Source organism: Armigeres subalbatus, unplaced genomic scaffold (genome assembly GCF_024139115.2).
Source record: "Armigeres subalbatus isolate Guangzhou_Male unplaced genomic scaffold, GZ_Asu_2 Contig141, whole genome shotgun sequence".
Taxonomy (NCBI): domain Eukaryota; kingdom Metazoa; phylum Arthropoda; class Insecta; order Diptera; family Culicidae; genus Armigeres; species Armigeres subalbatus.
Window position 1 is genome coordinate 960,198 of NW_026942188.1, and position 10,844 is coordinate 971,041.

A 10,844-nucleotide genomic window follows, 5' to 3' on the forward strand; every position below is an offset into this window, starting at 1 on the left:
CCAGCAGCATATATGACGATGTGATGATAGTATCATTCCTCTGCACGCCAGATCTCCTAATCGCGCCCTCGTGTGCAATGTTGAACAATAAATTCGAAGGTGGTTCACTCTGCTTAAATCCATCTGTGAAGGTCACAAACAAGGTTGAACTTTGTCTGCCTACCGATTACTTGATTTCGAGCCATCAACCGTTGTATATTTATTTATTTATTTATTCAGACTAAGGCTTAAGTGGCCTGTGCGGTATATAAGAGTCTTCTCCATTCGGCTCGGTCCATGGCTACACGTCGCCAATCACGCAGTCTACGGAGGGTCCGCAAGTCATCTTCCACCTGATCGATCCACCTTGCCCGCTGCGCACCTCGCCTTCTTGTGCCCGTCGGATCGTTGTCGAGAACCATTTTCACCGGGTTACTGTCCGACATTCTGGCTACGTGCCCGGCCCACCGCAGTCGTCCGATTTTCGCGGTGTGAACGATGGATGGTTATCCTAACAGCTGATGCAACTCGTGGTTCATTCGCTTCCTCCACGTACCGTCCGCCATCTGCACCCTTCCATAGATGGTGTGGTGACTGGTGTTATAATATTATTGATGCTTATACTTATTGGGCCCGGTTCGTACTGTACTCATATTGTATCACATCTGTATGCGCCACACTGGCTGACCAGTGACCAGCGGTGCGATAGTGAGTGCTTGCTATACAGCAGAGTCAATCAAGGTTTCATTCTTATATATACTCTCGTGATGACCACACGCGACTACCACAAGTGGCGACGAGGAGAAAACACATCTCAATAGAAAAAAAAAGAAAGAGTCGGTTTAGTTTTTTGTGGATTGAATCAATTTGATCCATATGGGAAGAATAAGTGAATAATTTGTGATCGTGCAAGTGCAAGAAAAAAGTTGAGGAAAAAATGGAAAATAAGCTAGTGTTTGAAAAAATGTCTTGCAGAAAAATGAAAGTGCGGTCCCTGGTATTATTTTGAAAAGAAAAAAAAGGAAGAAAACGTTGGTTTCTTATTTGTTATTAGTATAAATCTTATCTGATAGTGATCGACCTAATAATGGTAAGCGTGCTATTTTATAATCTATATTCTGCTCGCGATGTATACTATCGAGACATGTCGAGTCTTGTTTGGGTAACCGCTTCGCGGTGAGTATGTTTTTCGCTTCCATTGTGTTGTGTCACCGTTTATTCATGACGTGAAGCATGGACGTCGGGTGCTATGATGGTCTATTATCGAAGAGATCATTGCGTTGTGGTGTGTGAGCCGTTACAGTGCAGTGCTTTGATGGAAATGAACTCAGTTTTGTTACAGAATATAGGAATACAAAAGTAAGTCATGCTTCACATATTTATTATTAATGAAAAAAAAATTATAGTTGATGTATGCCACAATTAAGAAAAGGAATGCCATCTGTTATGCCATTGAATATTGATGCATAACAGAGGTACAGTTGCATCACTGCAGATACTGTATTACTGAGTCGAATCGTTGTGCTAAATGGTAAATTTCAACAAAGCATAAAAAAAAATCTAGCTTTATAGATATGTTGTAGATATTAGAAAGGTGTTTTTTATACAGAACTAGTTTCATAGTATTTCAAATAATTCATTTCGGAGGTATTTATATTGAGTAGTGATAAAGTTAGATTTTGAGAATTATTATGTTTCGCTCGTTTCGCTCAAACAATGGGGGAAGCAGTCGCGTTTGAAACTTAGTCCACCTTAAGGTGATTATACAATCAAGCCATGTGGTGAATTTCAAATTCACCACACGGTTTTCTACTCCTATTATCAAAAGTTCAAATCTAGCGTAATAATTTTCGTACAATGCTGAAATTAAAGTCGATTGTTTAGCATGAGTAAACAAACGATCTACGGATGTTTCATCCCCATGGGCAATGTGGTTCTCTCAATTCGTGCTCTTGAAAAATCACTAGAAAAAGCACGTGGTTTCCAAGATGGCCGATTTGTGGCCTTGTTGTATAACCACCTTAAGAGTTCTTTGAGTTTGTAATAATCTCGATTTAATTGGAGAGAGAATGATCTTTAACGCGTGGTAGGTCAAAATGGCTCTATACATGAAATCTGTCATAAAATTGATTCTACTACGTTTTTGGTGAGTAGAATATCAATATGATAAGTAGTTAAGGTGATTATAGAAAGAAGCCAGAAATCGGCCATTTTGTAAACCACGTGCTTTTCCAATATGTTTTTCAAGAGCACGAGATGAAAGAACCATAACGCGTATGGGGCTGAAATAATGGTAGATCGTTTGCTTAATTATGCTGACCAATCATAATTTGAGTTTCGGCACTGTACGAAAACTATTACGCCAGATTTGGAGTTTTGAAAATGTATGTAAATAAACGTGTGGTGAATTTGAAATTCACCACGGGCTTTATTCTATAATCACCTTAACGCTTGTAAATATTGTTGTTGAATTCATTTTTAGAACTGATTGGTTAGTTAGTCATACGTCCACAGTTCGTTCAGCCTAACGTCCCCATATCATTTTTGGAACGGATGACCAAAATTTTCAGTTTTGATTAGTTTCTTTGTGAGATAACGTTGCTTACTCGGTCCTTGAAGAAACAATGTTTTCACTGAAATCTGTAAAACCTTACCAAGAATACATGTAAACATCCAAAGTTTTGTTTGTTATAGTGTGAAGAACACTCAGTAACTGTAGAGATTTGATGCTGTACTGTTATAAAAATAAATATGTTCGGATATGTAATTGGAAAGATGGATGCGTATATACAAAAAAAAAATGAAATTAAAAAAAAAAATTGTGGTCATACTTACCCGCGATCTTACTTTTAACTCCAAATAGAAGATATAACGGGACTGTTGATAATTAGCTGATATTAGTAAAGATTCATATTTGAATGAAAATTCTATGGTCATTATCGTTTGAGTACACAATTTGAGAAGTTATCGCCGGCGACAACTCTTCTACTGTTCTCACGTGAAATGTTTACACATGAAAATTGCAATCTTTATCGTCTGATAATGATTGAGCACAATACTGATATACAACAATAAATATTTAGAACAGTGATGAATTTGATTCCGATGGAATTACCATCTTCTTCGCGATTAAAACTATAAGTTAAGCAAAACTCATTAACTGATACACGTTATTACTCAGTAAAATAAAGCTTGACCAGAATAACTATCAAGCTCAAAGTCAAGTGCACCTATGTTTATTTTACGTGGTTTGATTATGGTCGATTATAACCTCCGGATGCAATAAAACAATAAGTTGACAGAACGAAAAAAACATTTAGGTTGTGTATAGTAAGTTCAGGGGTGGCATTGCGTAACTCGACTCGAAACGAGCAAACCATGCAAACTGTCATACGAGAGAGCTGTCGAAAAAGATGCGCAATGAGGCCCAGGATATCCAGAAAATTAATAAACTTCAAGTGCTTAAAACAAAGACTAAGGCGTAGATGTTTAACTTGTAGAGGGTGGATGTCCATAAAAGGGAATTGTTTTTATTGATGTAGAGACCTGGAAGATGACGTCAGCTCTGGTGTGGACCCGCACTCGCTGGCTGTGTGCAATCGGCCGTATGGTCGGTGTGCAGGGAGACTAGCGACTGGTGGCCCAGGAACGAGCGACCTGGAATAAAAAATTAAATTCGGGTTTGTCATAGTTATAGGTAGGTAGGTTTAATTGATGTGATTAAATTCACTGAGAGCGTGCAGAGGACGCTGTGATAAAATTCACTGAGAACGCAGAGAAAGCGTTGTGATTAAATTCACTGAAAGCGTTCGAAGAGCGCTGTGATTTAATTCGCTGAGAGCGCATGGAGAACGCTGTAATTAAATTCACTGAGAATGCGGAGAAAGTGTTGTGATTGAATTCACTGAGAGCATTTGAAGAGCGCTGTGAATAAATTCTCTAGGTGCGCAGAGAACGATTTGACTTAATTTACTGCAAACCCGTAAAAGCGCTATGGTTAACTTGACTGAATAAACATAATGAACGCTGAGAGTGAATTCACTCGCCTAGAAGTCCTGTTGTTAAAATAACGTGGAGTGTGCTGGGATTGATTTGACGGAGAGAACTTAGGGATTGAAATGTGATTGAAATAAGAGAGCTTCAAACACGCTGTGATTTAATCCACTGAGTTTACTGAAAGAGCCTTGGATAATGGTGACTGAATTCACTGAAAATAATCGGTAAGCGTAATGATAGATTTCATTCGAAACACGAAGCTGTAATTTAGAACTACAGCATTACTTCATAGTAGCACTATTCATTAAAAAAAAAACAATATTCTTATTATAAGATTGTGATATAAATAATTCTAGTCTATGTAAACAGTAGTACTGTTGCTCAACAAATAAGAACATACGCTGCAGAATCTAGTGGACGCAAAATAACAGATGCCGTTTCTTGTTCACTGGGGGGCTTCAACAGGATCAATGTGCAACGTGCGCAGTTTTGAAACATACTTCTGCCTACTGTGGATTGCAGACGCCTTCGTGTAGGCTTCTGAGTCTAATAGTTAGAAAGCGTACATCAGTCATTGCTAGAGGCTTTGATACCTCCCTGTACACCAGTACCAGTACAAGGGAAAAATTAATATAATTAGGTGAAAAAAAAAATGAATATAATTAGAACTCCCAATAGTTTTAAAGGAATCAGGAGAAAATGGAGAGCTGCGCAAGTTAACTCCCGTGGTAAGTCTCCGTGCGAAGAAAACAATGTGACTTCTAAATAAACATTGCACCGTGGGATCCCGTAATGCTGAGTCGACACCACGACCCTGGGACAGTCATCATTTAGTTAGGGACAAGTAGGTTTCATAGTTGTTAGAGTCGATTTAATGGATCAGTCTTGTTCTAACTATCGGAAAACTCTTTTCGGCTTTTTATTTTTATTTTTGAAGAGACCTTAGGTCTTCCGTTAACTCGCACAAAAGATAAAATACATGAGAGTTGATTACCAAAGGAATATTTATATCAGTCACGGAAATACCATGATAATACAAATTGTTAGCGATATTTTCTCAATGGCAAAATAAGATATTGAAAAAAAATATAACATATTCATACATGTTTGTGGTATTTTCCGTAGCTCCTAAAATACTTGAACATTACTCCTTCAATGAGGTGATAGACCTGCTTGAGGTATTGAGAATAGAAATCATCCACTATCATCATGTTATGATATGAATGATATTATACCTGAATGAACTTACGCTTGAGCTTAATTATTTATTCCAAATATAGTCATGAATGATATGCATATCTGCTTGAACGTTTTATTAACAGCTTGATCTAATAGATTGAAATAATATTTTGGGAAAAACTATCTTGTTCTTGTCTGTCCATGTGAGATATTTACTCTCACAATTTATTGATTGATCACTTTTCGTACTATTATGATACAATATTTTTATTTCTATATATTATCGGTAAGTGGTAGATACCAGCACAAATAGTATGTTAAACGAATAGTAGTAGATATGATCAGGTTTGTACTGTTTAACTTTGTAGAGTTTACAATCATATCGTCGAAGAAGATATATCTAGCAATATCGCACTAGTTGATCGTAATTACCGGCCGCGTATGTCGATGGGAGATATTCAGACTTTTCTATAATAGTTTGTAAGTTTCATAAAAAAGATTATTGTCTGAAAAAGGGATACAAACCAGCGCCAACAACGCACTACATCTATACCTATAATATTACCAGTCTAATATGTTAAATTATAAACATAAAGTTAATGATAAACGGATTGCCTTAATTAACTTGATGTTTCTATTCTTCACATTTTGTAACAACTCTGGAATGAAGCACAATGTGCTCCACTAGGTGTGTATCCTAAACATTGGCATACCTATACACCAGTATTAAGTTAACAAACATCTTCATTTTATAGAAAGGGGGATGTGGTGACTGGTGTTATAATATTATTGATGCTTATACTTATTGGGCCCGGTTCGTACTGTACTCATATTGTATCACATCTGTATGCGCCACACTGGCTGACCAGTGACCAGCGGTGCGATAGGGAGTGCTTGCTATACAGCTGAGTCAATCAAGGTTTCAGTCTTATATATACTTTCGTGATGACCACACGCGACTACCACAGATGGTATGCAGCACTTTTCTTCCGAAAACTCCAAGTGGTCCTCCACGAGCATCGTCCAGGTCTCGTGTCCGGACTACCGGTCTTATGAGCGTTTTGTAGATTGTCAGTTTGATACGGCGGCGAACTCCATTCGATCGGAGCGTCTTGCGGAGTCCAAAGTACGTATGCTGGTATCATTTTCGGCAGTCACCAGTGAGCCCAAGTACACAAATTCTTCTACCACCTCGATTTCGTCACCACCGATGCAAACTCGCATTGTCGCATTGACTCGCAAACAAACATTGTCTTCTCTTGAACCTCTTCCTATCATGATCTTCGTCTTCGACGTGTTGATGACTAGTCCGATCCACTTTGCTTCCCTCTTTAGTCTGATCTAGGTTTCCTCCATTTTCTCAAAGCTACGTGCCATAATATCCATGTCGTCGGCGAAGCCAAATAGCTGGACGGACTTATTGAAAATTATACCGCTCGTGTTAATCCCTGCTCTTCGTATTACCCCTTCCAAAGCGATGTTGAATGGCAAACGCGAAAGACCATCACCTTGCCGTAACCCTCTGCGGGTTTCGAAGGGACTCGATGAAACTCGAACTACGCACATCACCCGATCCATCGTCGCTTTGATCAACCGTGTTAGTTTATCCGGAAATCCGTGTTCGTGCATTAGCTGCCATAGCTGGTCTCGATCGATTGTATCATATGCGGCTTTGAAGTCGATGAATAGATGATGTGTGGGCACGTTGTATTCGCGGCATTTCTGCAGTACTTGGCGAATGGCGAACACCTGGTCCGCGGTGGAGCGTTCGCCTATAAAACCCGCCTGGTACTGCCCCACGAACTCCCTTGCAATTGGTGAAGCGTTGTATGTATCAGTCTTATTAGTTTCACCGGAAAACCGTTGTCCATCATTCACCGTTCCATAAATATTCAAAAGGCTCTTTTCAGCTGGTTGCCACCATAGTCTTGGCGCATCAAGATGAGATGTTCATTCACTACGGTAGCGTCTGTAGCTATCAGAGAAAGAAATATAATATATATGTATATATTATAGAGAAGATATTATAGAGAAAGAAATATAATATATATGTATATTAGGGTGGCTCAAATTAGTATGGGAAAAACTTTTTTCATTTTTTTTGATGGGCCGCCCTCTTATTCGGTTCTATTTGATGCCCTGATGCTCTGGACAAAATTTCAGCCAAATCGGTCAACGTTTGGGCAGTGCTAAACTCGTTGGAAGTTTATATGCAAAAATGTATGCAGAAACATCCAAAAACAGAGAATTGAAGTTGGACGGCGATACTTACGATGAAGAACTATGATACTCACTCAGATCTTGAAGAATTTAATACAGAATCTTATGCAGAAAACCGCGAGAAGATTAGAGCTTGCCCGGCTAAGTTATTAGCATTTATCTGAAGAATGGTTTGAGCAAATTTCGTTTCTTTTACCTTTGAAAAGAAATAAATTCACCCCTACAACACTCCAGTAAAATGCTAATATCTTTGCCTAAAAAACTCTAATCTTCTCGCGGTTTTCAGCATAACATTCTGTATTTAATTCTTCAAGAACTGAATGAGTATCATGGTTCTTGATCATAAATTGTACCGTCTAACTGCAAATCACTGTTTTTGGATATTTCTGCATACATTTTCCATATAAACTTCCAACGAGTTTAGCACTGCCCAAACGTTGACCGATTTGGCTGAAATTTTGTCCAGAGCATCAGGGCATCAAATAGAACCGAATAAGAGGGCGGCTAATCAAAAAAAATGAAAAAAGTATTTGACACATTCTTCGGACAGGTCCACCGGAGCACAAATTTTTCAAACTCAATTTTTGACATTATCTTTGTGTTTCCCATATTTTCCAATACCTAAATCATCAAATAAAATATTTGGTATGATAATATTTTAGCTTAAAATAAGTTTTTGACCAACAATTAGTATAATTGACAGTAATGAAGAGTGACAGGTTTTAAGACATATTTTCCCAAATTGACTGTCATTAGAGTTCTGATGCATAAATTTGCACTCTGTTCCTATTCAAAGATGAAAAGTATAGAATTGGTGCCGTATGTAAAATGTAATTTAAAATTGGAAGAAATCTTAATTTTGACAAAGTGAAATCTGTCACAAAAAAGCGTTGTAACGTCACGAAAAATGGACTGTTTTAAATTTTCTGAGAAGTACATATAAGCCTCGAATTTAAAATTTCGTATGCTCTTTGTACTCGAAAAAAGTTTTGTTTTGGTGGTAATAGACATGAAATCGGTGGTAAATAGCATGAGTTTCACCTAGGTGAAGTTTGCGTTGTAACGTCACGGAAAAATATTCATCATAAAGCCTATGGAGCTTGTAAGATATCCGGACAAATTGGCTCAATTCGTGTTTATAGATACAGATTGAACATATCAACATAAATACAAAAACGAATTTTTAATCAATGTGACATAGGGTGAAGTAGTATTTCGGCGATATCACCCATTTCCGTCAGTATATGCAGAATAAGTGAAAAATCTGTTTGCCCACAGTACAACCACCGTCGGACCGACGTGTCACTGTCGCTCTCTGATTGTCTCCCACTGTTTAACGGTCATTTGCATTTGCGGCCGATCACTCCTGTCAAATGAGCTAATACACAACTCCGATGCAATGTTGATACACGTAGGTTGGTGGCTGAGCTATGAAAACTTTGCGAGCCATTATGAGGTTGGCGGTAGTGTTCGATGATTTTTCATCATGGGGTCGTGGGCAGCAAATTTGAATTATTTTCTATGGGGCGACACGTCGGTAAATAAATGAATAAATAAAAAAGCGATATATCAAACCATCGAAAATCTTTATTTTCGGGGTTATACGAGAAACTGGCCAAATTAGAAACATGGCCTAAATAGTTACCCTACATGTAGAAGCGTGAACGACTACTTCGATATAATGAAACTAATCAATAAATAAACTGTCATAATTCATCTAATTTAGGTCTTTTTAATGATGAACTTATATTTATGAAAAAATAACTTAAAAAGGACTATTCTCAAATCTCAATGAGGTCCTTCGGTCTCCCCGTGTAGAAATATTTATTCTAAAATATCGCGCACACGAACATACACTGAGCCCAAACATCATCTTCCAAAGGAAAAAAATGTCATTCTCGTTATCTTCATAACGCGTCCTTCTGCTTTCGTATGACAAAATCAACCGCATTATTCATCAGTAGATTATCGTAACAAAATCATCTGCTATGCAGATGATTTGCTTTTGCTTTGAAGATGCACTGTCATCCAATTTTCGGGTGCCTGAAAAGCGAATGAATGTCATCTCGTAAGCGAATGCAGTTCGGTTCGATCGCGCCCCTTAACGATTATCATCCGCTTTTGATATACTTTCGTATACGAATTTCAAGACACTTGCCGGTATTGCTGACAGAAGTTTTGATACTCTGCCGCCATTGGCTTTTTTCTCAGTGAATATAGAACCCCGATAAGAACGCAAGCTTTTCCAACTCGTCAATAAAATCTGAGCACCAGGAACAAAGCTCACGTAAAAATCTCGAAAATGGTAAGTTTTTAGTGAAAATAAATTGAGAATAAATATTCTAATAAAAGAATATTATGTAAACTCTTTGCAAACTTTTCGTTTACAGCGAAATGTATTCCAGTCTACGAATTCAACGGTGTGGGTTGTCTGTTATGCAGAGAATGCGACGCATCAGGATTTCACAGGATTTGAAAACGGGATCCAGGATACCCTATTACCCTGCCGATGGAGGCGACCGGGAATTAAAAAACAGAACACTAAAGTAATTGTGCCCCATGAAGACGGATCAAAATATTTAACAAACGCCGATTTGGTGCCAAAAACTACCTGAAGGTATTGTTGATTGTCGGTACAGTGCAGCTAAACCACGATATCAAATGAATCGATACGTGATCCCTGCTTATCCCGTCAATTTATAAAAATGTCCAGTCCTAAAATCCGTGTTCGTCAAAATTTTTGTGTACATAAGGAGTTACTTATACGAATAATATAAGGAAAACATGTAGAACCTTTTTAAACATTATCGTTAACAATAAAAATATATGCTGTTGCTGTTTACTCTTTACCTTGATATCATTCTCTTTGTATAAACTATAAACATCGAAAAAGCAACCGATCGAGAAATTGATCGCTAATCCTTCTTGAATGCTTTCATCTTTTACCTGTTTTTACTCATTCGGAAGTTGTTTAAAATTGCATACGCTTTTCCTATACTAATCGTTTAATATTTGGATGATGGTCATATCAGTCCCTGTCATCCGGTTTCAATACAATCGAATGCTAATCATCCGGTGATTGGATGCATTTCGTTAAGCAATACATTTCTCATTCATTGTTGAAAGGATATTTTGGTTCAGTGTACATGATCAACTAGACCTCGGCCAGGGTTTTGAAATTTGTTCGGCCGAAAGAAATACTGCCCGCAGAGGTCCAAAGGTACCAGTTTAGTTAGGATCAGTACTATGCAACCATCAATGTGAAATTTCTTGGTGTAGAAGTCAGGCGTTGCGATTGTATCCATAGCCTCCCGGGGCTAAAAAACCTCAAATCGCATTGAGAGTGACTATGCGCATTCATGCGTTTGATACCAAATGAAATGTGCCAAACCTAAAAAAAATCTTCAACGATGAGGTTGATAAACAATGTACTTATCAGGTAACTAATGTTAGATTTCTTGAAGTATATA

At 37.9% G+C, this 10,844-nt stretch overlaps 1 long non-coding RNA gene across 1 annotated transcript; it reads left to right on the forward strand.

The window, feature by feature from the left end:
• Positions 1-9,617: 9,617 nt before the first annotated feature.
• Positions 9,618-10,216, forward strand: LOC134202766 (uncharacterized). The gene is made up of 2 exons (XR_009977338.1): positions 9,618-9,679; positions 9,765-10,216. It is a non-coding gene; the product is annotated as an uncharacterized LOC134202766 (long non-coding RNA).
• Positions 10,217-10,844: the final 628 nt, after the last annotated feature.